The following is a 23,302-nucleotide window of genomic DNA, read 5'->3' as shown; positions in this document are numbered from 1 at the left end:
TTCTCTACATTACTCAGTGATCATCATAAGTGTACTCAATCCCCTTCACCTGTTCACCCATTCCCTCCACCCACCTCCCCTCTGGTAACCATCAGTTTATTCTCTGTAGTTAAGAGTCTGTTTTTTGGTTTGTCTCTTTTTTTCTTAGCTCATTTGTTTCTTAAATTCCACGTAGGGGTGAAGTGATATAGTATTTGTCTTTCTCTGACTTACTTCACTTAGCATTTTAACCTCTAGATCCATCCATTTTGTTGCAAAATGGCAAGGTTGCATTTTTTTATGGCTCCATAATATTCCACTGTATATGTATTCTATCTTCTTTACCTGTTCATCTATTAAAGAATACTTGGGGGGCGCCTGGGTGGCTCAGTCATTGTCTGCCTTTGGCTCAGGCCATGATTCCAGGGTCCTGGGATTGAGACCCGCATCGGGCTCCCTGCTAGGCAGGAAGCCTGCTTCTCCCTCTCCCACTCCCCCTGCTTCTCCCTCTCCCACTCCCCCTGCTTCTCCCTCTCCCACTCCCCCTGCTTGTGTTCCCTCTCTCGCTGTGTCTGTCTCTGTCAAATAAAATCTTAAAAAAAAAAAAAAGAATACTTGGGCTGCTTGGCTGTTGTAAATAATGCTGCAATAAAAATAAGGATGCATTTATGCTTTTTTTTTTTTTAAAGTTTTTATTCATTTGAGAGAGAGCGAGAGACAGAGCACAAGCAAGGGGAGCAGCAGAGGGAGAGGGAGAAGCAGGCTCCCCACAGAGCAGGGAGCCCGATGTAGGGCTCGATCCCAAGACCTGGAGATCATGACCTGAGCCGAAGGCAGACACTTAACCATCTGAGCCACCCAGGTGCCCTTATACTTTTTTTTCTAGAGAGGGAGTGCATGTGCAAAGAGGAGAAGGGGAGGGGCAGTGGGGGAGGGAGAAAGAATCTTTTTTTTTTTTTTTTTCCCCTCAAAGATTGTTTTTCTGGGCACCTGGGTGGCTCAGATGGTTAAGCGTCTGCCTTCGGCTCAGGTCATGATCTCAGGGTCCTGGGATCGAGTCCCGCATCGGGCTCCCTGCTCCTCGGGAGCCTGCTTCTCCCTCTGCCTCTCTCTGTCTGTCATGAATAAATAAATAAAATCTTTAAAAAAAAAAAAAAGATTGTTTTTCTTTGTCAGAGAGAGAGAGCGAGAGCGCGCACACACGCGTGGCGTGCAGGGGGAGCAGCAGGCAGAGGGAGAAGCAGGCTCCCTGCTGAGCAAGGAGCCCAATTCGGGGCTTGATCCCAGGACCCTGGGATCATGACCTGAGCTGAAGGTAGATGCGTAACCGACTGAGCCACCCAGGCCTCCGGAGAGAGAGAATCTTAAGCAGCGAGCCCAGTGTGGGGCTCAATCTCACGACCCTGAGATCATGATCTGAGCAGAAATCAGGAGTCCGTTGCTTAATGGACTGTGCCACCCAGGTGCCCCTGTTTTCAAATTAGTGTTTTTGTGTTCATATTCATATGCACCAGTTTGCATTCCTAACTGCATGAGGGTGCTTTTTCTCTACATCTTCACCAACACTTGTTGTTTCTTGTGTTTTTTATTTTAACCATTCTAACAGATGTAAGGTGATATCTTTTTGTGGTTTTGATTTGCATTTCCCTGATAATTAGTGATGTTAAGCATCTTTTCATGTGTCTGTTGGTCATCTATATGTCTTTGGAGAAATGTCTGTTCATTTCTTCAGGCAATTGGTTATCAATGTCAGGTAAACATCACACGTTCAGCCTTCCAAGGACTGTACAGCTGGAGCTGATAGCTGCCATTTATTGAGCATTTACCCTGTGCAAAGCACTATATCAGGGCTTTATATAAATATTACATTTTTCTTAGCATAGTACATCAATTACTGACCACATATTATTTCATTAAAAGCTTTTGGTTTATGTTATTAATTTAAATCTTTAACTGTTATATGTCCTAATGCAATGTCTGTGGGGCAAACTAGGGCATGATCCTCATCATCCAGTTTAGGAGGAATAGCAGTTTCTTTGGGCTGCTATTTCATTGTTTGTAATGTAAGGGGTTGAACTCTTCTCAGTCCCTTACAGATTAATTGATCAGTTAATCCACTTTCTTGTACTGCCTTAGCAAACCTGTTCGTAATTTGTTCAGAGTAAATCCTCAACGAATTTTGTTAAACGAGTAATAGTTACTCATACTTTGAGTATTGTGGTCATTGTATACTTCCCTAGTTATTGTCTCAAGGATTTTGATGTTCATATCCTGTTAAACAAGAAGACTCTTCCATAGGCATAAACTAATAATAGGTACCATTTGTATTGGGAAAACTCAGTTTTCCACCCATATGTCTTCCTGTGTAGGGAAAACCTCATTTCTTTTCCTCCTGTGTGTCTCCTTTACCACTCATATAGAGGACTTCTGACACTTCGGACAAATGTGTGGGGACTTTTCCCCCACCAGGCAATTCTCTATGACACCAGCTGTGGGTCCTATAATTTAACTCAGTCTAACTCTCCCTGCCTGGAGATGGTGTCAGATCCCACAGGTTAAGGGCTCAGTCTGACGAAACTGCTCCCACCCCACTTCAGATGCCAACTCTTAGTAGTAGGCCCCCAGGTTATCCACAACTTCTGTCAGATTTGGCTACAAATCAGGGGTTCCTGTGACTCCCTCCTTGGATTCAATTACTTTGCTAGAGTGGCTCACAGAAGTGAAGGAAACACTTAAGTTAACCAGTTTATTAAAGGTCACGATAAAGGATGTAGATAAACAGCCAGATGAAGAGATACATAGGGCAAGGTCTGGGACAGTGTCAAGGATAGGAGCTTCTGTGCCCATGGATTTGAGGTGTGTCACTCTCCTAGTATGAATATGTTCACCCGCCTGGAAGTTCTCTGAACCCCATACTTTTGGTATATTTATGGAAACTTTGTCACATAGGTGTGATCAGTTATTCAGTCCATTTACAGCTTCTCTTCCCTCTCTGGAAAAGGGGGTAGGGCTGAAAAGTTCAAGCTTCTGCTTATGGCTTGATCTTTCTGGTGACCAACGCCCACCCAGAGTTGCCTCGTGAGAACAAAAGATGCTCCTAGTACTCGTTTGGGTTTTTCTGTGTGTGTGGTTTTTTGTTTTGTTTTTGAGTAAAATGATAGAAGTTTACTAAGTGAAGATACAGAAAAAGCTCTCAAGAGTGAGAGGGGTCCTGACAGGGTTGCCCGCTCCTAGTACTCTTATCACTTAGGAATTTACCAGGGTTTTAGGAGTTTTGTGCCAGGAACCAGGGGCAGAGACCAATATATGTTTTATATTATCTTATATCATTTTGTTGTGTGCTTCTGTGTCAGATACTGAATGTAGCATTTTATTTACATTATTCCAATTAATCCTTACAAAAGCAAACATCTTTCCCAAGTCACTATCATTTTTTGCCTGTTTTAACTACAAGCAGATTCCTAAATGATCTCCCTCCTTCCATTTTTGCCCATCCCCTACAATCCATTTCCCACAGAACTTGCAGAGTAATCTTTAAAGATCTTGTCCTTTCCTCACTTAAAAGCATCCAGTGACTTCCTCTTTCATTTTAAATTAAAATCCAGGGGTGCCTGGGTGGCTCAGTTGATTAAGCATCTGACTCTTGATTTCAGTTCAGGTCATGATCTCAGTCAGGGTCTTGAGACTGAGCTGGGCATTTGGCTCATGCTGGGTGTGGAGCCTGCTTAGGATTCTCTTTCTCCCTCTCCCTCTGCCCCTCCCCTGCCTCCTTCTCCTAAAAATAAATAGGGATGCCTGGGGGGTTCAGTTGGTTAAGCTTCAGACTTTTTTTTTTTAAGATTGTATTTATTTGAGAGAGACAACATGCTCGAGTGGGGAGAGGGGCAAAGCAGGAGAGGGAGAGGGAAAGGGAGAGAATCTCAAGCAGACTCTGCACTGAGCCTAGAGGCTGATGTGGGGCTGGATCTCATGACCCTGAGATCATGACCTGAGCCCAAACCAAGACTCCTACACTTAATCGACTGAGCCACTCAGGCAACCCTAGCTCCTAAGCATCAGATTCTTGATTGTGGCTTAGGTCATGAGCTCAGAGTTGTGAGATCCAGCCCGGTGTAGGGCTCTGCACTCAGCAGAGTCTGGTTGTCCCTCTTCCTCCCGCAATGTGCACACCCATGCTCGCTCTCTCTCAAATAGATAAAATCTTTTTAAAAATAATTAATTGATTAAAATCCAGACACCATTACTTGACCCTCATAATCTGGCCCCACCTTTCTGTCGTCATCTCATACTCCTTTCCCTCTCACCAACTGTGCTAGAGCCAAACTGGTCTTTTCTTGAATGCTTGCTTGATCATGCCATGCTCATTTCCACCTTAAGGCCAGTGTAGTCACCTGGAATGCTCTTCCTCCTAATCTTTACATGAGTGATTCCTTTGTATTATTTCACATTTCACCTAAAATGTCCCTTTGAATGAGGTCTTCTCTAATCATCCAGTGTGAAATAAACCCTTCACCTGCTTTATTTTTCATCATACTTATCACTATCTAAAATTATCTTGTTTGATATTATCTCCTCCCACTACAATAATAGACCTTGAGGGCAGTGACCTTATCTGTTTTCTTCACTGCTGTATCCTCTTATGTCTAGAACAGGGCTTAGTTCATAAAAGGCCCTCAAAATTGATTTCTTGAGTCACTGGATCGAAGGTTCTTGTTGGAACTGTAACCATAGCTATGTCCATAGCAATTCACTTGAGTAATACAATCTTGTTTCATTTTATTGCCAAAGGAGCAGTGAGTCAGGGCACCAACTCTTGAGTTTTCCTGAGCAAATTATCCTGATACAAAAGTTTCTACCACCTATGACTGTAAACAGTATCAAATGCTTTTGTATAGTTTTAAAAATAGTGTAGGGATATTTATTCATTTATTCATTAAATAATTATTGAATGTTACTTTTTTCCAGACACTGTTTTAGAAACTGGGGATAAGGGTACCTGGGTGGCTCAGTTGGTTAAATGGCTCAGTTGGTTAAGTGTCTGCCTTCAGCTCAGGTCGTGATCTGGGATCGAGTGCTGCATTGGGCTCCCTGCTCGGCGGGGAGTCTGCTTCTCCCTCTACCCCTCTGCCCTGCTCGTGTTCTCTCTCTCACACACACTCTCTCTCTCAAATAAATAAAATCTTAAAAAAAAAAAAAACTGGGGATAAAAAAGATGAATAAGACACATTCCTTTACCACAAGGAAATCATGTTCTAGTGGAGGAAATAGACATCCTCATAGATAATTATTACAGAATGTAACTGCAATGATAGAAACGTACAAAAGGTATGATATGAACACATACGGGATTTCTAGCCACATACGGGGAGATCAGAAAAGACCTCATTTATGCTTTAATCATTGGGTAAGAAGTAGGCAAGTAAAATGAGGTTTGATGAGAGTGGGAAGAGACCATTTAAAAGTGCAATGTGAATAAATGCACAGAGAAAACAGTCTAAGAAGTTGACTAAACTGGGAAGAGGAAGGGGCTAGACCATAGGAGGCTTTGTAGGATGTGCTAAGGAGCTTGGACTTTGCCCTTTAGATAGATGACAGTATGACACTGAAGGGTTTTAGGTAAAGGGAAGCAGCATAGTCATAACTGTGCTTTCTAAAGAATGGTCAACTATAGTATGGAAGATGGTTTGGAGGGGGCAAAACTGGAGGCAGGCAGAGAGAGCAGTTAAGAGACACGTAATTATCTAGGTGAAAGATACTGGGACTGAAACCACCAAGGCTGTGGTGGTTGGAATGAGAATAGAGAGGGGAAATTTGACAAATATTTGTTATTAAATTGACTGAACCTGTTGATTAGATTTGGGATTAAAGTAGAGGAAAGGAATCTAGGATACTTCCCGGTTTAGCTCTGAGTCACTGGTGGGTGATATTGTCACTTACCCACCCCCACGCCCCTACCATGGAAAAGAAAGGTGGAGGGGCGGTTTTGTGGGGAGGTATTGAGTTTGGTTACTGACAGGTAGTTTAGATGCTTAATCATGGAAACATTTTGATAATGATCCCAGCATGTTTTTGCTGCAAGACGTCTATAAGATTGTCAGTTTTATTGTGAGGTGAACTAAAGTTACACAGGAATCCTAGGAGCATCCAGCTAATAATACTGTACAATATTCAGGCCAGAAAGACTCTAGTTGAGGTTTCACCAGCAATGAGGAGCAGTCTTTTTTTTTTTTTTTTTTTTTTAAGATTTTTAAAATTTATTTAACAGAGAGAGAAAGAGCCTATAAGCAGAGGGAGCGGGAGCTGGAGAAGCAGGCTCCCCACTGAGCAGGGAGCCCAACACGAGGGCTCGATTCCAGGGCCCTGGGATCATGACCTGAGCCCAAGGCAGCCGCTTAACTGACTAAGCCACCCAGGCACCCTGAGGAGCAGTCTTTTAAGTTAGTTACCTGCTTGTGTTGAGATTGGTTAAAACTAGTGGCATAGAATCGCATAGCCAACATACCAAATTCCTATAGTTGGTTTTTTTGTTTTTAAAGATTTTATTTATTTGAGAGAGAGAAAGAGCACAAGTGGTGGAGGGCTACCGGCAGAGGGAGAAGCAGACTCCCTGCTGAGCAGGGAGGCAGATTCCGGGCTGGATCCCAGGACCCTGAGGTCATGACCTGAGCCCAGGGCAGACGCTTAACCAACTGAGCCACCCAGACACCCCTCATATAATTGTTTTTAATTATCTATGCCTTGGTTTCTTGATTTTTAAAAAGGGAGATGATAATTGCCTTGTATCACAAGTCTTGGAAGATTAATCAGGTAGCACAATTAATTACATATTAATAATTTAGATCCTGCTGAATGGAATTCTTTGAATTTTCTTTGCTTTTTCAGCATCGTTCCTTTTTTTTCTTAATTTAAAAAAAATTTTTTTTCTTAAAGATTTTATTTATTTGACAGAGAGAGAGGGAACACAAGCAGGGGGAGTGGGAGAGGGAGAAGCAGGCTTCCCACTGAGCAGGGAGCCCGATGTGGGGCTCGATCCCAGGACCCCGGGATCATGACCCCAGCCGAAGGCAGGCACTTAATGACTGAGCCACCCAGGTGCCCCTAAATTTTATTTATTTATTTATTTTTTAAGTAATCTCTACACCCAAGGTGGGGTTTGAACTCACAACCCTGAGACTAAGAGAATTTTTAGTTGGACTCTACTTGAGCTTTTTTTTTTTTTTAAATATATAGTGTATTCTTTGTTTCAGGGGTACAGGTCTGTGATTAATCGGTCTTACACAACACCCAGCACTCACCACAACACATACCCTCCCCAATGTCTGTCACCAGCCGCCCCATCCCCTACCCCCCTCCCCTCCAGCAACCCTCAGTTTGTTTCCTAAGATTAAGAGTCTCTTATAGTTTGTCTCCCTCTTTGGTTTCGTCTTGTTTCATTTTTTCCTCTTTTCCCCTATGATCCTCTGCCTTGTTTCCTTTTTTTTTTTTTTTAAAGATTTTATTTATTTATTTGACAGAGAGAGAGAGAGAGAGCGAGAGCAGGAACACAAGCAGGGGGAATGGGAGAGGGAGAAGCAGGCTTCCCGCTGAGCAGGGAGCCCCATGTGGGACTCAACCCCAGGACCCTGGGATCATGACCTGAGCCGAAGGCAGACGCTTAACGACTGAGCCACCCAGGCGCCCTCCTCTGCCTTGTTTCTTAAATTCCTCATATCAGTGAGATAATATGATAATTGTCTTTCTCTGATTGACTTATTTCACTTAGCATAATACCCTCTAGTTCTAGCCACATCTTTGCAAATGGCAAGATTTCATTTTTTGATGGCTGCGTAATATTCCAATGTATATATACACCACATCGTCTTTATCCATTCATCTGTCAATGGACATCTGGGCTCTTGCCATAGTTTGGCTATTGTGGACATTACTGCTATAAACATCGGGGTGCACGTACCCCTTCGGATCCCTACATTTGTATCTTTGGGGTAAATACCCAGCAGTGCAATTACTGGGTTGTAGGGTAGCTCTATTTTCAACTTTTTGAGGAACCTCCATACTGTTTTCCAGAGTGGCTGCACCAGCTTGCATTCCCACCAACAGTGTAGGAGGGTTCCCCTTTCTCCGCATCCTTGCCAACAGCTCTCGTTTCCTGAGTGGTTAGTTTTAGCCATTCTGACTGGTGTGAGGTGGTATCTCATTGTGGTTTTGATTTGTATTTCCCTGATGCTGAGTGATATTGAGCACTTTTTCATGTGTCTGTTGGCCATTTGGATGTCGTCTTTGCAGAAATGTCTGTTCATGTCTTCTGCCCATTTCTTGATTGGATTATTTGTTCCTTGGGTGTTGAGTTTGATAAGTTCTCTGTGGATTTTGGATACCAACCCTTTATCTGATATGTCATTTGCCCACATCTTCCCCATTCTGTCGGTTGTCTTTTGGTTTTGTTGACTGTTTCCTTTGCTGTGCAAAAGCTTTTTATCTTTTATCTTGATGAAGTCCCAGTAGTTCATTTTTGGCTTTGTTTCCCTGGCCTTTCGAGACCTGTCTAGGTCTTGCTTTGGCCAAGGTCGAAGAGGTTGCTGCCTGTGTTCTCCTCAAGGATTTTGATGGATTCCTGTCTCACAATTAGGTCTTTCATCCATTTTGAGTCTATTTTTGTGTATGGTGTAAGGAAATGGTCCAGTTTCATTTTTCTGAAAATTGGCTGTCCGATTTTCCCAACACCATTTGTTGAAGACACTGTCTTTTTTTCCATTGGATATTCTTCCCAGCTTTGTCGAAGATTAGTTGGCCATAGAGTTGAGGGTCCATTTCTGGGTTCTGTATTCTGTTCCATTGATCTGTGAGTCTGTTTTTGTGCCAGTACCATACTGTCTTAACGATTACAGCTTTGTAATAGAACTTGAAGTCTGGAATTGTGATGCCACCAGCTTTGGTTTTCTTTTTCAACATTTCTCTGGCTGTCCTCTGAGGATCATACATTCCTCTGGCTATTTGGGGTCTTTTCTGGTTCCATACAAATTTTAGGATTATTTGTTCCAGTTCTGTGAAAAAAGTAGATGATATTTTAATAGGGACTGCATTGAATGTGTAGATTTCTCTAGGTAGCGTAGACATTTTAACAATATTTGTTCTTCCAATCTGTGAGCGTGGAATGTTTTTCCATTTCTTTGTGTCTTCCTCAATTTCTTTCATGAGTATTCTATAATTTTCTGAGTATAGATCCTTTGCCTCTTTGGTTAGATTTATTCCTAGGTATCTTATGGTTTTGGGTGCACTTGTAAATGGGATCGACTCCTTAATTTCTCTTTCTTCTGTCTCGTTGTTTGTGTATGGAAATGCAACTGATTTCTGTGCATTGATTTTATATCCTGCCACTTTACTGAATTCCTGTATGAGTTCTAGGAGTTTTGGGGTGGAGTCTTTGGGGTTTTCCACATAAAGTATCATATCTGCAACGAGTGAGAGTTTGACTTCTTCTTTGCCAATTTGGATGCCTTTTATTTCTTTTTGTTGTCTGATTGCTGTGGCTTGGACTTCTAATACTATGCTGAACAGCAGTGGTGATAGTGGACATCCCTGTCGTGTTCCTGACCTTAGAGGAAAAGCTCTCAGGTTTTCCCCATTGAGAAAGATATTTGCTGTAAGTTTTTCATAGATGGCTTTTATGATATTGAGGTATGTACCCTCTATCCATACACTGTGAAGAGTTTTGATCAAGAAAGGATGCTGTACTTTGTCCAATGTTTTGTCTCCATCTACTGAGAGGATCATACGGTTCTTGTCCTTTCTTTTATTTATGTAGTGTATCATTGATTGATTTGTGGATGTTGAACCTTCAGCATCCTTTAGAAATAATTCCTGGTGCCATTGTGGCCCCAGTTCCCAAAAGGATGTTACTTTGAGTAAAAGAATCTATATCATTTTAGTAATTTAGTAATTTATAAAAACTGATTATAATAGGGGAGCCTGGCCGTCTGGAGCCTGTCAGTGGAGCATGTGACTCTTGATCTCAGGGTTGTAAGTTCGAGCCCCATGTTCATTGTAGAGATTACTTAAAAATAAAATCTTTTTTCCCCCCTAAGATTTATTTATTGATTAGAAGGAGAGTGCACGCACGTGCATGAGCTTGGGGGAGGGGCAGAGGGAGAGGGAGAGAATCCTCAGACTTCCCGATGAAAGTGGAGCCACACATAGGGCTCCATCCCAGGACCCTGAGATCATGACCAGAGCAGGAAACGAGTCAGCCACTCAACCGAGTGAGCCACCCAGATGCCCCTAAAAATAAAATCTTAAAAAAAAAAAAACTGATTATAATAGTTATTTTTCCAATGAAACGCATGAAGATATATTTTGTTGAAAGTATTTTATAACTGCAAAATGGCAAAAATCTGCAAATGACAATTTACAGTTGGATTAGACCAGGATTTTAAAATTAAAGCACTGAATTTAAACCCAACATTGGTTACCATCTATTCCTGGAAATTCTTTAAAATTAAGCCTCTGTATTTAGAGAGAGTAATACTTATGTTGTTTTCAGATAACTGGGTTCAATAATTTTCTTATATTTATTTTTAGGTGATTGCTTCCATGCTTTTTACCAAACTAAGAAATTTAATAAGCTCATAGTGGGGCTTTTGAAAGGAATTGGAGTAATTGCAAAGTATTAACTACTTAACCATAAACTTGAACCTTTTCTTTTTCCACTGAAAAAAGAATCTCTCAAAAACTGCTTTTGGGTATAACTCACATGATTGGTATCCCAAAGTCCACATCTAGCCCTAAGAATTCCATTAAGTGTCATATATTCTCATTCCTTTGCAGCTGTTGTTTTGAGCAGTTGTTTAGTATCACTTGTCTTCTGTTGAGATCACTAGTCTATAGATAGAATAATCCCTAGAGTTTGAAATAACTAACTCCCTTGTTGGGGGAAAAGTATACTCTATCATCCACCTTTTAATCTTCCAATGATAATACTGAATTACTTATGTTATTATTAGGGACCTTATGCCTAACATGGGGTACAGAAACATTTTAATGAAAATTGATTGAGAATGTTGGGTTTGTATTATATACATTTCTAATGGTACAGTAGACCCCAGTGACTTTGTTAGCAATCCCCTAAAAAGTGATCATTGTTAATGTGTCCTACAGCTGAATGGGTTGGAGGTTTAGGATGTGAACATACACTAAAAGCCACTGAATTCACTTAAAGTGGGTGAGTTGTATGCTATGTGAATTCGATCTCAGTAAAGTTGTTTTATATATTTTTAAAAGTGGTCATTGTCACAATTTAGGGGAACTCAGGTGAAGAAATATTTCTTGGCAATCAAGCTATTTTAGTTGGGGCACTGGGGTGATTCAGTCAGTTGGACATCTAACTCTTGATCTCAGCTCAGGTCATGATCTCGGGGTCCTGAGTTCAAATCCCATGCTGGGCTCCATGCTGGGCATGGAGCCTACTTAAAAAAAAAAAAAAGAAAAGAAAGCAATTTTAGTCCTTTTGTTTTCATACTACTGTAATAATAGAGTGTAATATGCTCTAATGCATGCTAACCTTCCTATGTAGTCCCTTACTTTCAAGAACAGCATATTTGTTTAAAACATACATAATTGAGTATATAGAGAGTGGAAAATAGGAAGATGTTTGAAGAGGCCATGGAGGTTTAGCCTACCAAAGCTCTGTGACCTTGGGCAAGTCACTTAATCATTCAGAGCTTTAGTTACCACATAAAAGGAAAGTGTTGGACTACATCCTGGCTCTCAAACTCAAATGCCCCCAGGGCTAACCAATTAATGTAAATGAATAAAGTTGGTTGGCATAAAGGAACCAGGAGCAGAGACACCATGGTGTATAGGGTAGTATATGGTCTTCTAAAGAGCGCAGACACAACTCAGTTTTCGTCTGTTGACTTATCTTATTGTAGGCCCAATGTAACTATCTTTTAATTTTCAAGAAAAGTAGAAACTGGATTATTTTTAATTGCTCTTGATTTTTAAATAGTGCAACTAATTCTAAAAAAAAAATTTAAATGCTCTGTAAGCCAAACTGCAAGGTATGAAGGAATCTTTCATGCGCTAAATATTCTAGATTAGATCAGCTATTGACTAGATGATTTCTATTGACCTGGCTAGCTGTAGAATTCCTTTTCTTTCTTTTTTTTTTTTTTTTAATCTTATAGAAATACAATGTGGTGCATACCAAAGAGTAAGTGTGAAACATATATGTAAGTTATAAAGCATAATACAAAATGAATATCCAGGACGTAGCACATGATCTCCCTATGTTCTCCTCTTGCACATTTCCCTGCTCTCTCCTCAGAGGTAACCACTATTCTACATTTTGTGTTTACATGCCTAAATAATACATTGGATGTGCTTGCTTTTAAACCTTATAAATAAAAACAGTTTTCTAGGATTTGTTTTTCTCATGATGTTTCTGAGATTTGATAAATTACTGAATGTAGCTATAATTCTTTTATCACTATTGTATAATATTCCATTATATGTATATATCCAAATTTATTTATTCTCCAGCCAATAGACATTCAGGTTATTTTCAGCTTCTGGCTCTTGTGAAGAGTGCGGCTATGAAGATATTTGTATGTGCTTCCTAAAGCATGTGCAAACATTTTGTGGGGTATATACCTAGGAATTGAGTTGCTTAGTTCTGTGATATATGAAGGCTCAACTTCATAAGATAATGTCAAACTGTTTTTCAGTATTACTGATTTAGCCCCATGATTTTTTTTTTTAAGATTTTTAAATTTATTTTTTGACAGACAGAGAGGGAACACAAGCAGGGGAAGTGGGAGAGGGAGAAGCAGGCCACCCGCTGAGCAGGGAGCCTGATGCGGGCGGGGCTTGATCCCAGGACCCTGGGATCACGACCCGAGCCGAAGGCAGATGCCCAATGACTGAGCCATCCAGGCACCCCTAGCCCCATGATTCTTGATTCTGAAAGTTCTCCATAGCTCTGCCTTCTCTAATTTATTCTGTTCTGTTCTTCCACACTTCTTTTCCCCTGGTGAAGATAACCTGCTTCACTGCACCTCTCTTTTCTTTTTCTCAAGAACCATATGTTCTCTGCCATTTCATTAAGAACTTTTTCTCTAATAGAATAAAATCATATTTAGAAGGAGATATTATCCTTTCACATTTCATAAATGTATCTTGCTAAATGAGCCTTTTTAAAAGATTTTCCAGGGGTGCCTGGGTGGCTCAGTTGTTAAGTGTCTGCCTTCGGCTCAGGTCATGATTCCAGGGTCCTGGGATTGAGCCCCGTATCAGGCTCCCTGCTCGGCGGGAAGCCTGCTTCTCCCTCTCCCACTCCCCCTGCTTGTGTTCCCTCTCTCACTGTGTCTCTCTGTCAAATAAATAAAATCTTAAAAAAAAAAAAAAAAAAACTTTTCCATACAGAAATATTTACTTAAAATTTAATGGTCATTTAAAGATTTTTTTCCAATTGAGAGAGAACAGAGAGGGAGAAGCAGACTCCCCACTGAGCAGGGAGCCTGATATGGGACTCGATCCCAGGACCCTGGGATCATGACCTGAGCTGAAGGCAGACGCTCAACTGATTGAGCCACCCAGGTGCCCCAAAACTTAATGGTCATTTAAAGAACTTTGTAAGTTGTTATTTGTCAGGTTCTGTATAGGATTAGTTACATTTAAGTTCTGTCTACTGTGTGGCTGTGTTTTTTTAATTTCCTCACAAATGACCTGGATAATTCTGGCATTTATGAACTCTTAGTTGTTTCAGGAGTTGCTTAGCATAAATAATTTGAAATTTTGAGGTGCCTGGGTGGCTCAGTCAGTTGAGTGTCTGCCTTCGGCTCAAGTCACGATTTCACGGTGGTGGGATCGAGTCCTGCGTGTGGCTCCGTGCTCAGCAGGGAGACTGCTTCTTCCTCGCCCTCTGCCTCCCCCACCGCCCGTGCTCTCTCTCACTCTCGTACTCTCTCAAATAAATAAATAAAATATTTTAGAAAATAATTTGGAATTTTATTGTTGAATGGAGAGAATTTTTTTTTAATTTGGGAACATGAATTTTTCTGTAATCAATTTGAATATTTTTCTTTTAAAAAGATTATGAACACATGCAGGTTTTCAGCTACTATAAAAACTACCCCAAACCACATTTTACTTTCCTCTTCACTGTATTTTTTATAATATAAATAAATACCTTTTAAAGAGGAATCAATTAACCATTATCAAAATAACAAAGATTATTTAATACCCTGAAGTCCATGTACAAGTGAGTCAGGCTCTTTTTTCTTTTTCTAAACAGACAAATTTATTTTATGTACGATATATAAGAAGGGGCGCCTGGGTGACTCTTGTCAGTTAAGTGTTTGCCTTCGGCTCAGGTCATGATCCCGGGGTCCTGGGATTGAGCCCCACCTTGGGCTCCCTGCTCACCCTTACCAGGGAGCTTGCTCTTCCCTCTCCCTCTGCTGCTTCTCCTGCTTGTACTCTCTTGCTCTGTCAAATAAAATTTTTTAAAAATAAATAAGAATACAGTTCCTAAGCATCTGAATAAAATGGTTTATCCATTATTAAGCTAATATTGAATTACTCTTTTTAAATTTTTATTTATTTTTAGTTTTTTAAAATATTTAATTAGAGCAGGAGCGGGGGCAGGGGGTGGCGAGGGGCGAGGGGAGAGGGAGAAGCAGACTCCCTGCTGAGCAGAGAGTCTGAGAACGGGGCTCCATCCCAGGACCCTAAGATAATAACCTGAGCCAAATGCAGACACTTAACCGATTGAGCCACCCCGGTGCCCCTACCCCCCCCTTTTTTTAAAGTAATCTCTACACCCAAAGTGGGGCTTGAACTTACAACCCCAAGATCAAGAGTCACATGCTCTACTGACTGAGCCAACCAGGCACCCCTTGAATTACTTTTTAAAAACTATAGCCATCACACCCACTTAGAACATGTTTGTTATGCCTTTCTAATTTACTCAAGTAAAGCTCTTGAGATTTTCATTCTCTGCTTGAAGAGTCTAAGTGTTCAGCATGTGCATCTTTTTATAAAGTAGACTTCATGCCCAACTTGGGCTTTAACTCACGACCCTGAGATTGAGAGTCTGGCTGTACTGACAGCCAGCCAGGTACCCCCGCAGCTCAAATTTCTACAGAAAATTTCAGTACATTTTCTCAGTTTCTTCCATGGTTAACTTTGGTTTTGATAATTATAGAAGTGAAAGCTTTAGGGGAAGAGCTTTTCCCTTTTAGATGTTAATGTAATATCTAAAGTTTAATGGTAGAAGTTTCTTTTGGAGTGATAAAAATGTTCTAAAATTGGATTGTGGTGATGGTTGCACAATTCTGAATATACTAAAAACTATTGAATTGTATACTTTAAATGGGTGAGTTTTATGGTATGTGAATTATATCTCAATAAAGTTGTTAGAATTTAATGATGTCCTGGAGGGATTTATTGACCCTTTTTTCCTATTCCCTCTTTGATAATTGAAGTATATGTGATGTCAAATGAATTTGGGAAACTAAAAATAACTTGGGTGCTTTTGAACTTGGGCCATTTTCCCCCAGTTTTTCTGATTAGCAAGGAATATATAGACCTTAGGTTTAGATTTTCTACTTTTTTATAGCAATCAGAAACTTTTATTAGACGTATTGAATAGTCTGCTTATAGAATTGTGAAGATAACAGTGGATTCTGATGTTTTCTTCAGGTTTTTTGAAATACTAATACCTGCCACTGGGTTCATGTTAGTTACTCAGTTGTCTCCCCCTTGACGTAGAAGACAGAACTCTTTTAGCAAAAATAGCCTATTTACTGGGGTGCCTGGGTGGCTCAGTCAGTTAAGCGGCTGCTTTGGCTCAGGTCGTGACCCTGGGGTCGTGAGATCTTGATTTCAGCTCAGGTCATGATCTCATGCGTCGTGAGATCAAGCTCTGCTGTGGGTTTTGTGCTGGGTGTAGAGCCTGCTTGGGATTCTCTCTCACCCTTTCCCTCTGTCCATACGCCTCTTGGCCCCCCCAAAATAAAAATTTAAACAAATATATCCAGGGCTCCTGGGTGCCTCAGTTGGTTAAGTGGCTGCCTCTGGCTCAGGTCGTGATCCCAAGGTTCTGGGATGGAGCCCCTAATGGGGCTCCCTGCTCAGCGGGGAGTCTGCTTTCCCTTCTGCCCCTGCCCCTCCCCACTGCTCGTGCTCTCTCTCAAATAAAATAATTTTTTTGAGGATTTTATTTATTTATTTGACAGAGAGTGAGCACAATTAGGGGGAGCAGCAGGGAGAGGGAGAAGCAGGCTCCCCACTCAGCGGGGAGCCTGATGCGGTGCTCGATCCCAGGACCCTGAGATCATGACCTGAGCCGAAGGCAGATGCTTAACAACTGAGCTACCCAGGTGCCCCTCAAATAAAATCTTCAAAAAAAAATTATCTATCTCTATCTATTGATAGATAGAGATAGATAGAGATAGAGATCCAATTTACCCATGGGATTGCTTCAAACAATTTTTATAAGGAATATTTTTTCCAAGTCATTGACACTATATGTGTGTTTGTTTCACCAACTCCTTGTTTTTCTCAGGTTGACTTAAAAAAATTAGACTGATTTAAGAAATGTCTTCCTCGGGGCGCCTAGGTGGCTCAGTCGTTAAGCGTCTGCCTTCAGCTCAGGTCATGATTCCAGGTCCTGGGATCGAGCCCCGCATCGGGCTCCCTGCTCCACAGGAAGCCTGCTTCTCCCTCTCCCACTCCCGCTGCTGTGTTCCCTCTCTCGCTGTATCTCTCTCTGTCAAATAAATAAAATCTAAAAAAAAAAAAAAGTCTTCCTTTATTAGCAGATGTCATCTAGGTCAGTGAAAAAAGTTATGAAAACTGATATCATTTTAACTTTTTTCCAAAGGCCTAAGAAAGAAAAATCACACAGTTGAAAATCTCTTTTCTCTATATGTTACATGGATTTAAAATAACAATGACACTATATGATTTTATTTAATGTGAAATTCTAGAAAATATAACTCATCTATAGTGACAGAAAGCAGGTCAGTGATTACCTTGGGCCCAGGGTAGAGGAGAGGATTGATAGCCAAGAGTGTATTAGGAAATTTTAGAAGTGACTGATGGGACTATCTTGATTGTATTTTGTCAAAACTCGTAGAACTCTACTCCTGATGTGGATCTAGTTTATTATATGTAAGTAAAGTTGATTAAAAGAAAAATAAGACCACACATACACATGACTTATATTTGTGTCAAGTGTTAGTCTTTTAATATATAGCATCATCTAATATCTCCACGTTATATATGTAATCATTTATATTAACTATGCCAATGAAAGAGAAAAGTACTTGTACAATTGTCATTGATGAAATAGTTTGAAGTTAATAGAAGCCTACACATACTATTATTATTAATTAGTATATTTTGAAAGTATATCTACTTTAGTATCTCTAGTCCCTTACTTTTTGATTCTGTTATATATTCAACTTTTCACCAAATAATAGAAACTATCTTTTAACAATGTTAAAAGTCTTCATATGGTGCATCTATTTGTATCTAGTCAGGCAGCCAGCACTTCCTACATGCCAGGCACAGTGATCAGTGCTGAATAAGAGCATGTCGCCATCCTTATGGAGTACTTTACAGTTTTCAAATTAGTTTTACATAAATTTCTTACTGCATCCTTTGAGAAGGGAAATTAAACTCAGAGAAACTGACTTTGCCCAAGTTTACACAGCTAGATGGCTGAGAGTTAATCTGATTCCAAGTTCAGTTTCAGCCAATTTAAATGGATAAAGTTACATTTTTTAGGTGAATGGAGAGTTTGAGAGAGCATGTGAAATAGTTGGATCTTATCCACATCCTGGAATGTGAATAAACTTCCTTAATTGTGTATAAAGTTGCATATATTCCTTCCAGTTGATTTTCTCTAACACCAGGATAAGAAAGTTGGAATTTCTGCCAATTGGATTTCTTCCAAGAGTAATTTCTGATTGTTAACGTGACAGCTGAGACCTAGCAGATTCTGGGTGTCACAAAAGAGAACTCTGCATACTTGTGGCATTGAATGTGAGTGGGCCCTATGTATAAAAATCTGCCCATCAGAGCGCCTGGGCGGCTCAGTCGGTTGAGCATCCAACTCTTGATTTTGGCTAGGTCATGATCTCAGGGTCATGGGATCGAGCCCTTGTATCAGGCTCCTCACTCAGTGGGAAGTTTGCTGGAGATTCTCTCCCTTTCCCTCTGCCTCTTCCCCCACCCCCACCCCCCACTCGCATGCGCTCTCTTCTCTCTCAAATAAATAAAATAAATATTAACACCCCCCCCCACACACACACACACAAAACCCTGCCCATCTGGCCCCATTTGGATTTCACTGATGTGCAGGGAATTTTCTTGGTGATGGCAGGTGGGAGGCATTCCCTGCTGCAGCACAGATGCAGGAGGCTCCTGGCCCACTGAGCAGCGTAGACAGTAGGTCTGTCGTGGCAGGGGAATGGCAATGTGGCTGTCTTTGCCCCTACTTGTGAAGGAGGCAGCTGGAATAGCGGAAGGAACATGGGACTGGCCGTGAGAAGACTTAAGTTCCAATCTTAGAACTTACTTGAGAGCTATGTTACGTTGGGCCACTCATTGATTCATCCAGTTTTTCTCCTTCTAAGGAAAATGAGGGAGTGAGATGTGTATCACAGATAAATCTCAAAATCATTATGTTAAATGAAAGAAGCCAGATACAAAAGAGACTATATTGTATAATCCCATTTATATAAAATTCTAGAAAATACAAACTAATAAATAATGACAGAAAGCAGATCATGGTTGCCCAGGGCCAGGGGCAGAGAGAAGAATGGAATGCAAAGAGGCATGAGGAATCTTTTGAAAGTAGTGAAAATGTTCTATATTCTAATTGTGGTGGTCGTTTCACAGGTATATACAACTGTCAGAATTCATGGAATTGTACACTACTGTGTACACACACCCCAAAAAGGGGATTCCAACTTTTAATAAGGGCTTAATAAGAAAAAACACTGAATAGATTTGGATTATTTACCATGGGTATAGGAGGGAGAAAAGCGCAGATATGTACTTGTGTATTTGTATAAATATGTATTTACCCACTTTGCTCTGTAGTTAATGTAGTAGGAATGCTCAAACACTAAACAAAATCAACAGCCGTCAGCCTTGATCTCTAACTCTTCCTTTTTTTTTTTTTTTTTTTAAGATTTTATTTATTTATTTGACAGAGACACAGCGAGAGAGGAAACACAAGCAGAGGGAGTGGGAGAGGGAGAAGCAGGCTTCCCGCTGAGCAGGGGGCCCGATGTGGGGCTCGATCCCAGGACCCTGGGACCACGACCTGAGCCGAAGGCAGACGCTTAACGACTGAGCCACCCAGGCGCCCCTCTTCCTTTATCCATTTGTCATGTTTATCTGAAATGTTATGAACTAGTAGCAGTAGAGGACATTTGAGGTCAAATTTCTTAAAATATTTGAAATACTTAATTTACTAAAAATTTTGATCTAATACCATTTATTTGTCTGATAGTTTTGCTTCTTAGTGGATATTGTATCCTATCATCTTTATGTTGTGGAAGTCTATTTACATCATTTTATCACAGTGTGACAAAGGTGTCAGTGGTAAATTTTTAACTCCCAATATATGAGGAGCACAAGAAACAAAATGGAAATGATTTGACAATACCCCAATTCTCATCCTGTATTCTATTAATGGTTAAAAATGCTCAAAATCCTTCTTAATAAATACTTCCAGAAGCCAAAACTAATTGATTGGAGTTGACACTGAAGTTGAAAATTGATCTAGAGAGAATATCCAGTAACTCAAATATGAAGTAAGTAGTGACCATTCTGGATTAGTTGTGGCTGTATAGAGCTATTCCTGATCTCCTTCTTTCCCTAATGCTCAGGCCCTCTGTGCTTAAGACTTGCTGGGAATGCATAATCTTTAGCTGGATGTGGGACAGTGGCAGCTACTTCTAAGACAGAGGAGTGTTTCTTGGCGGAAAGCTCATTTTAGGTTTTGATCAGGAAATATAAAAGATGAAGCTGTCAAAGACTAAGCTAATTGAAACACGTAGAATATATATTTTAAAAACAGCAAAACAAAACAAAACAAAACCATGAGTAAATAGTGAATTTTTAAAAAGCACCCTACTCCCCCCCCCCCCCCCCAAAAAAAGCAAAATCCAAATCCTAAAGGAACTCATTAGATACCACTCCTGCATTCATGTACAAACTCTACTTTGGATAATCAAGTAGCTCTAGTTGTTGACAAAAAGTTTTTCTTTACAGGAAAATTCCACCAATAATGATATATTCAGAAAATCACCATTTTGCAGCCCTTCATGAAATAATTGAGGCAGGTAGCAGTCATCACTGGATGAAACCGTTGGATTAATGGCTGATGAGAGAACTTTACAATGAAGGAATCAGGCTGCAATTCTAGCAGACATTTGCATATATTCTGATGTGAGGGTGATGTATTTTATTTTTTTTTAAAGAAAAATTTTTTTAAGATTTTATTTATTTGACAGAGACACAGCGAGAGAGGGAACACAAGCAGGGGGAGTGCGAGATGGAGAAGCAGGCTTCCCACGGAGCAGGGAGCCCTATGCAGGGCTCAATCCAGGACACTGGGTTCATGACCTGAGCCGAAGGCAGACCCTTAATGACCGAGCCACCCAGGCGCCCCTAGGGTGATGTATTTTATTTTATTTTATTTTATTTTATTTATTTTTTTAAAGATTTTATTTATTTATTTGAGAGAGAGAAAGAGCACAAGAGGGGGGAGTGGGAGAGGGAGAAGCAGACTCCCTGCTGAGCAGGTAGCCCGATGCAGGACTCGATCCCGGGACTCCAGGATCTCGACCTGAGCCGAAGGCAGTCGCTCAACCAACTGAGCCACCCAGGCGCCCCTAGGGTGATGTATTTTAAAGATTTTATTTATTTATTTGACAGAGAAAGACACAGTGAGAGAGGGAACACAGCAGGGGGAATGGGAGAGGGAGAAGCAGGCTTTCCACTGAGCAGGGAGCCTGATGCGGGGCTCGATCACAGGACCCTGGGATCACGACCTGAGCCGAAGGCAGACATGTAACGACTGAGCCACCCAGGCGCCCAGGTGATGTATTTTAAAGCACATGGTAGCACCTGTGAAGTATTTTTGCCTGAAACGTGGAAATGTGGAACTTGATTCTAATATAGGGTTAAAAGATTAGGCCAAAACAAAACAGGACACTAGTTAAAATTGAATTTCAAATGGACAGTGTTTTGTTTTGTTTTAGTATGTCTCATACTTGGAACATACTTGGTTTATGCAACAAATCAAGGAATAGAAAGGAAAAAAAGGAAGGATGGGGTACTGCTGTGTAAGATAAAAGACTTAAGAGACATAACCAAATGTGTGGAACTTGTTCAGATTCTGAGTTAAACAATATTTTTATAAAAAGATATTTTCAAAATATTTGTTTAGGGGTGCCTGAGTGGCTGAGTCGTTTGAGCTTTGGGCTTTTGATTTCAGCTTAGGTCATGATCTCTGGGGTGTGAGATCGAGCCGTGCCTCAAGCTTGGTGCTCAGTTGGCTTTCTCTCCCTCTGTTCTTCCCCCTGCTCACGTCCTCTCTCTCTCAAATAAATAAAATCTTAAAAAATATATATATATACACACACACACACACACATACATATATTTGGGGGAGTGCCTGGGTGACTCAGTTGGTTAAGCATCTGACTCGATTTTGGCTCTGGTCATGATCTTGGGGTCATGGGATTGAGCACCCCATCTGGCTCCTGGCTCCGTGCTCAGCGGGGAGTCTGCTTGTGATTCTCTCTCCCCGTCTCCCTCTGTCCCTCCACCCCCCCACCCCCATTGCTTGCGTGTGTGCACGTGTGTGTGTGTGTGTGCGTGCGTGCACGCGATCTCTCAAACCTTTAAAAATATATATATGTTTAGGGGTGCCTGGCTGGCTCAGTTGGTAGAACACACAACTCTTGAACTCAGAGTTGTGAGTTCAAGCCCCATATTGGGTGTAGAGGTTACTTAAAAATAAAATCTTTAAATACATACATGCATACATAAATGTTTAAAGATAAATTTTATTGTTGGAAAACCAGACAGCAACGTGCAAATGCACAAAAATTAATTCAAAATGGATTAAGGACTGAATGTAAGAGCTCAAACAATAAAACTTCTAGAAGAAAATATAGGTGGTAAGCTCTTTGATGTCAGTTCTGGCAATGATTTTTTGGATTTGACACCAAAAGCAAAGGCAACAAAAGCAAAAATAAACAAGTAGGACTACATCAAACTAAAAAGCTTCTGTACAGTCAAAGGAAACCATCAATAAAATGAAAAGGCAGCCTACTGAATGGGAGAAAATATTTGCAAATCATATATCTGATAAAGGGTTAATATCCAGAATATATAAAGAGGGATGCCTGGGTGACTCTGTTAAGCATCTGCCTTTGGCTCAGGTCATGATCCCAGCGTCCTGGGATCAAGTCCTGCATCGGGCTCCTTGCTCAGTGGGGAGCCTGCTTCTCCCTCTGCTTGCCACTCCCCCTGCTTGAACTGTCTCTCTCTCTGACAAATAAATAAAATCTTTATATATTCTGGATATATTTTTTAAAGAACTCCTACAACTTGATAGCAAAATAAACAATCTAGAAAAAAAAAGTGGGTGGAGGATCTGAACATTTTTCCAAAGACATACAGATGCCCAACAGGTACATGAAAAGATGTTTAATATCACTCATCATCAGAAAAATGCAAATCAAAACCACACTGAGCTGTAACACCTATTAGAATGGCTATTATCAAAAAGACAAGATATAACTAATTCTGGCTAGGAATTGGAGAAACAAGAGCCCTGTGCACTACTGGTGGGAATGTTAATTGGTACAGCCACTGTGGAGATTCCTCAAAAAAATAAAATTAGGAGGCACCTGGGTGGCTCAGTTGGTTGAGTGGTCTGCTCAGGGTCCTGGGATAGAGCCCCATGTAGGGCTCCATGCTCAGCAGGGGAGTCTGCTTGAGGATTCTCTCTCTCAAATCTTAAAAAAAAATAAAATAAAAATAGAATTACCGTATGATCCAGCAATTCCATTTCTGGGGACTTATTCAAAGAAAACACTAACTCAAAAAGATACATGCAGGCGCATCTGGGTGGCTCAGTCGTTAAGCATTTGCCTTTGGCTCAGGTCATGATCCCAGGCTCCTAGGATCAAGCCCCGCGTTGGGCTCCCTGCTCAGCAGAGAGTCTAATCCTCCTGTCCCTCCCCCTGCTCGTGCTTTCTCATGCTCTCTCTCTCTCTCAAATAAATAAATAAAT

The 23,302-nt window shown here is 40.8% G+C and overlaps 1 protein-coding gene across 7 annotated transcripts in view; it reads left to right on the top strand.

Annotated features, from left to right (window-relative positions):
* Positions 1 to 23,302, top strand: part of KIF24 (kinesin family member 24) — an 82,855-nt gene that overhangs the window by 1,719 nt on the left and 57,834 nt on the right. The window contains exon 1 of one of the 7 annotated variants that reach the window (XM_064579646.1): positions 19,727 to 19,805. The exons of the other annotated variants lie outside the window; for them this stretch is intronic. The gene's annotated coding sequence lies outside the window, so the exon portion shown is untranslated. Of the gene's footprint in view, positions 1 to 19,726; positions 19,806 to 23,302 lie in introns of those variants that run through there. 7 annotated transcript variants of the gene reach the window in all.

Source organism: Mirounga angustirostris, unplaced genomic scaffold (assembly GCF_029215605.1).
Source record: "Mirounga angustirostris isolate CCGP_5_RB_7025 unplaced genomic scaffold, mMirAng1.0.hap1 SCAF_15, whole genome shotgun sequence".
In the NCBI taxonomy this organism is placed as follows: domain Eukaryota; kingdom Metazoa; phylum Chordata; class Mammalia; order Carnivora; family Phocidae; genus Mirounga; species Mirounga angustirostris.
This window is presented reverse-complemented; position numbering and strand designations above follow the sequence as displayed.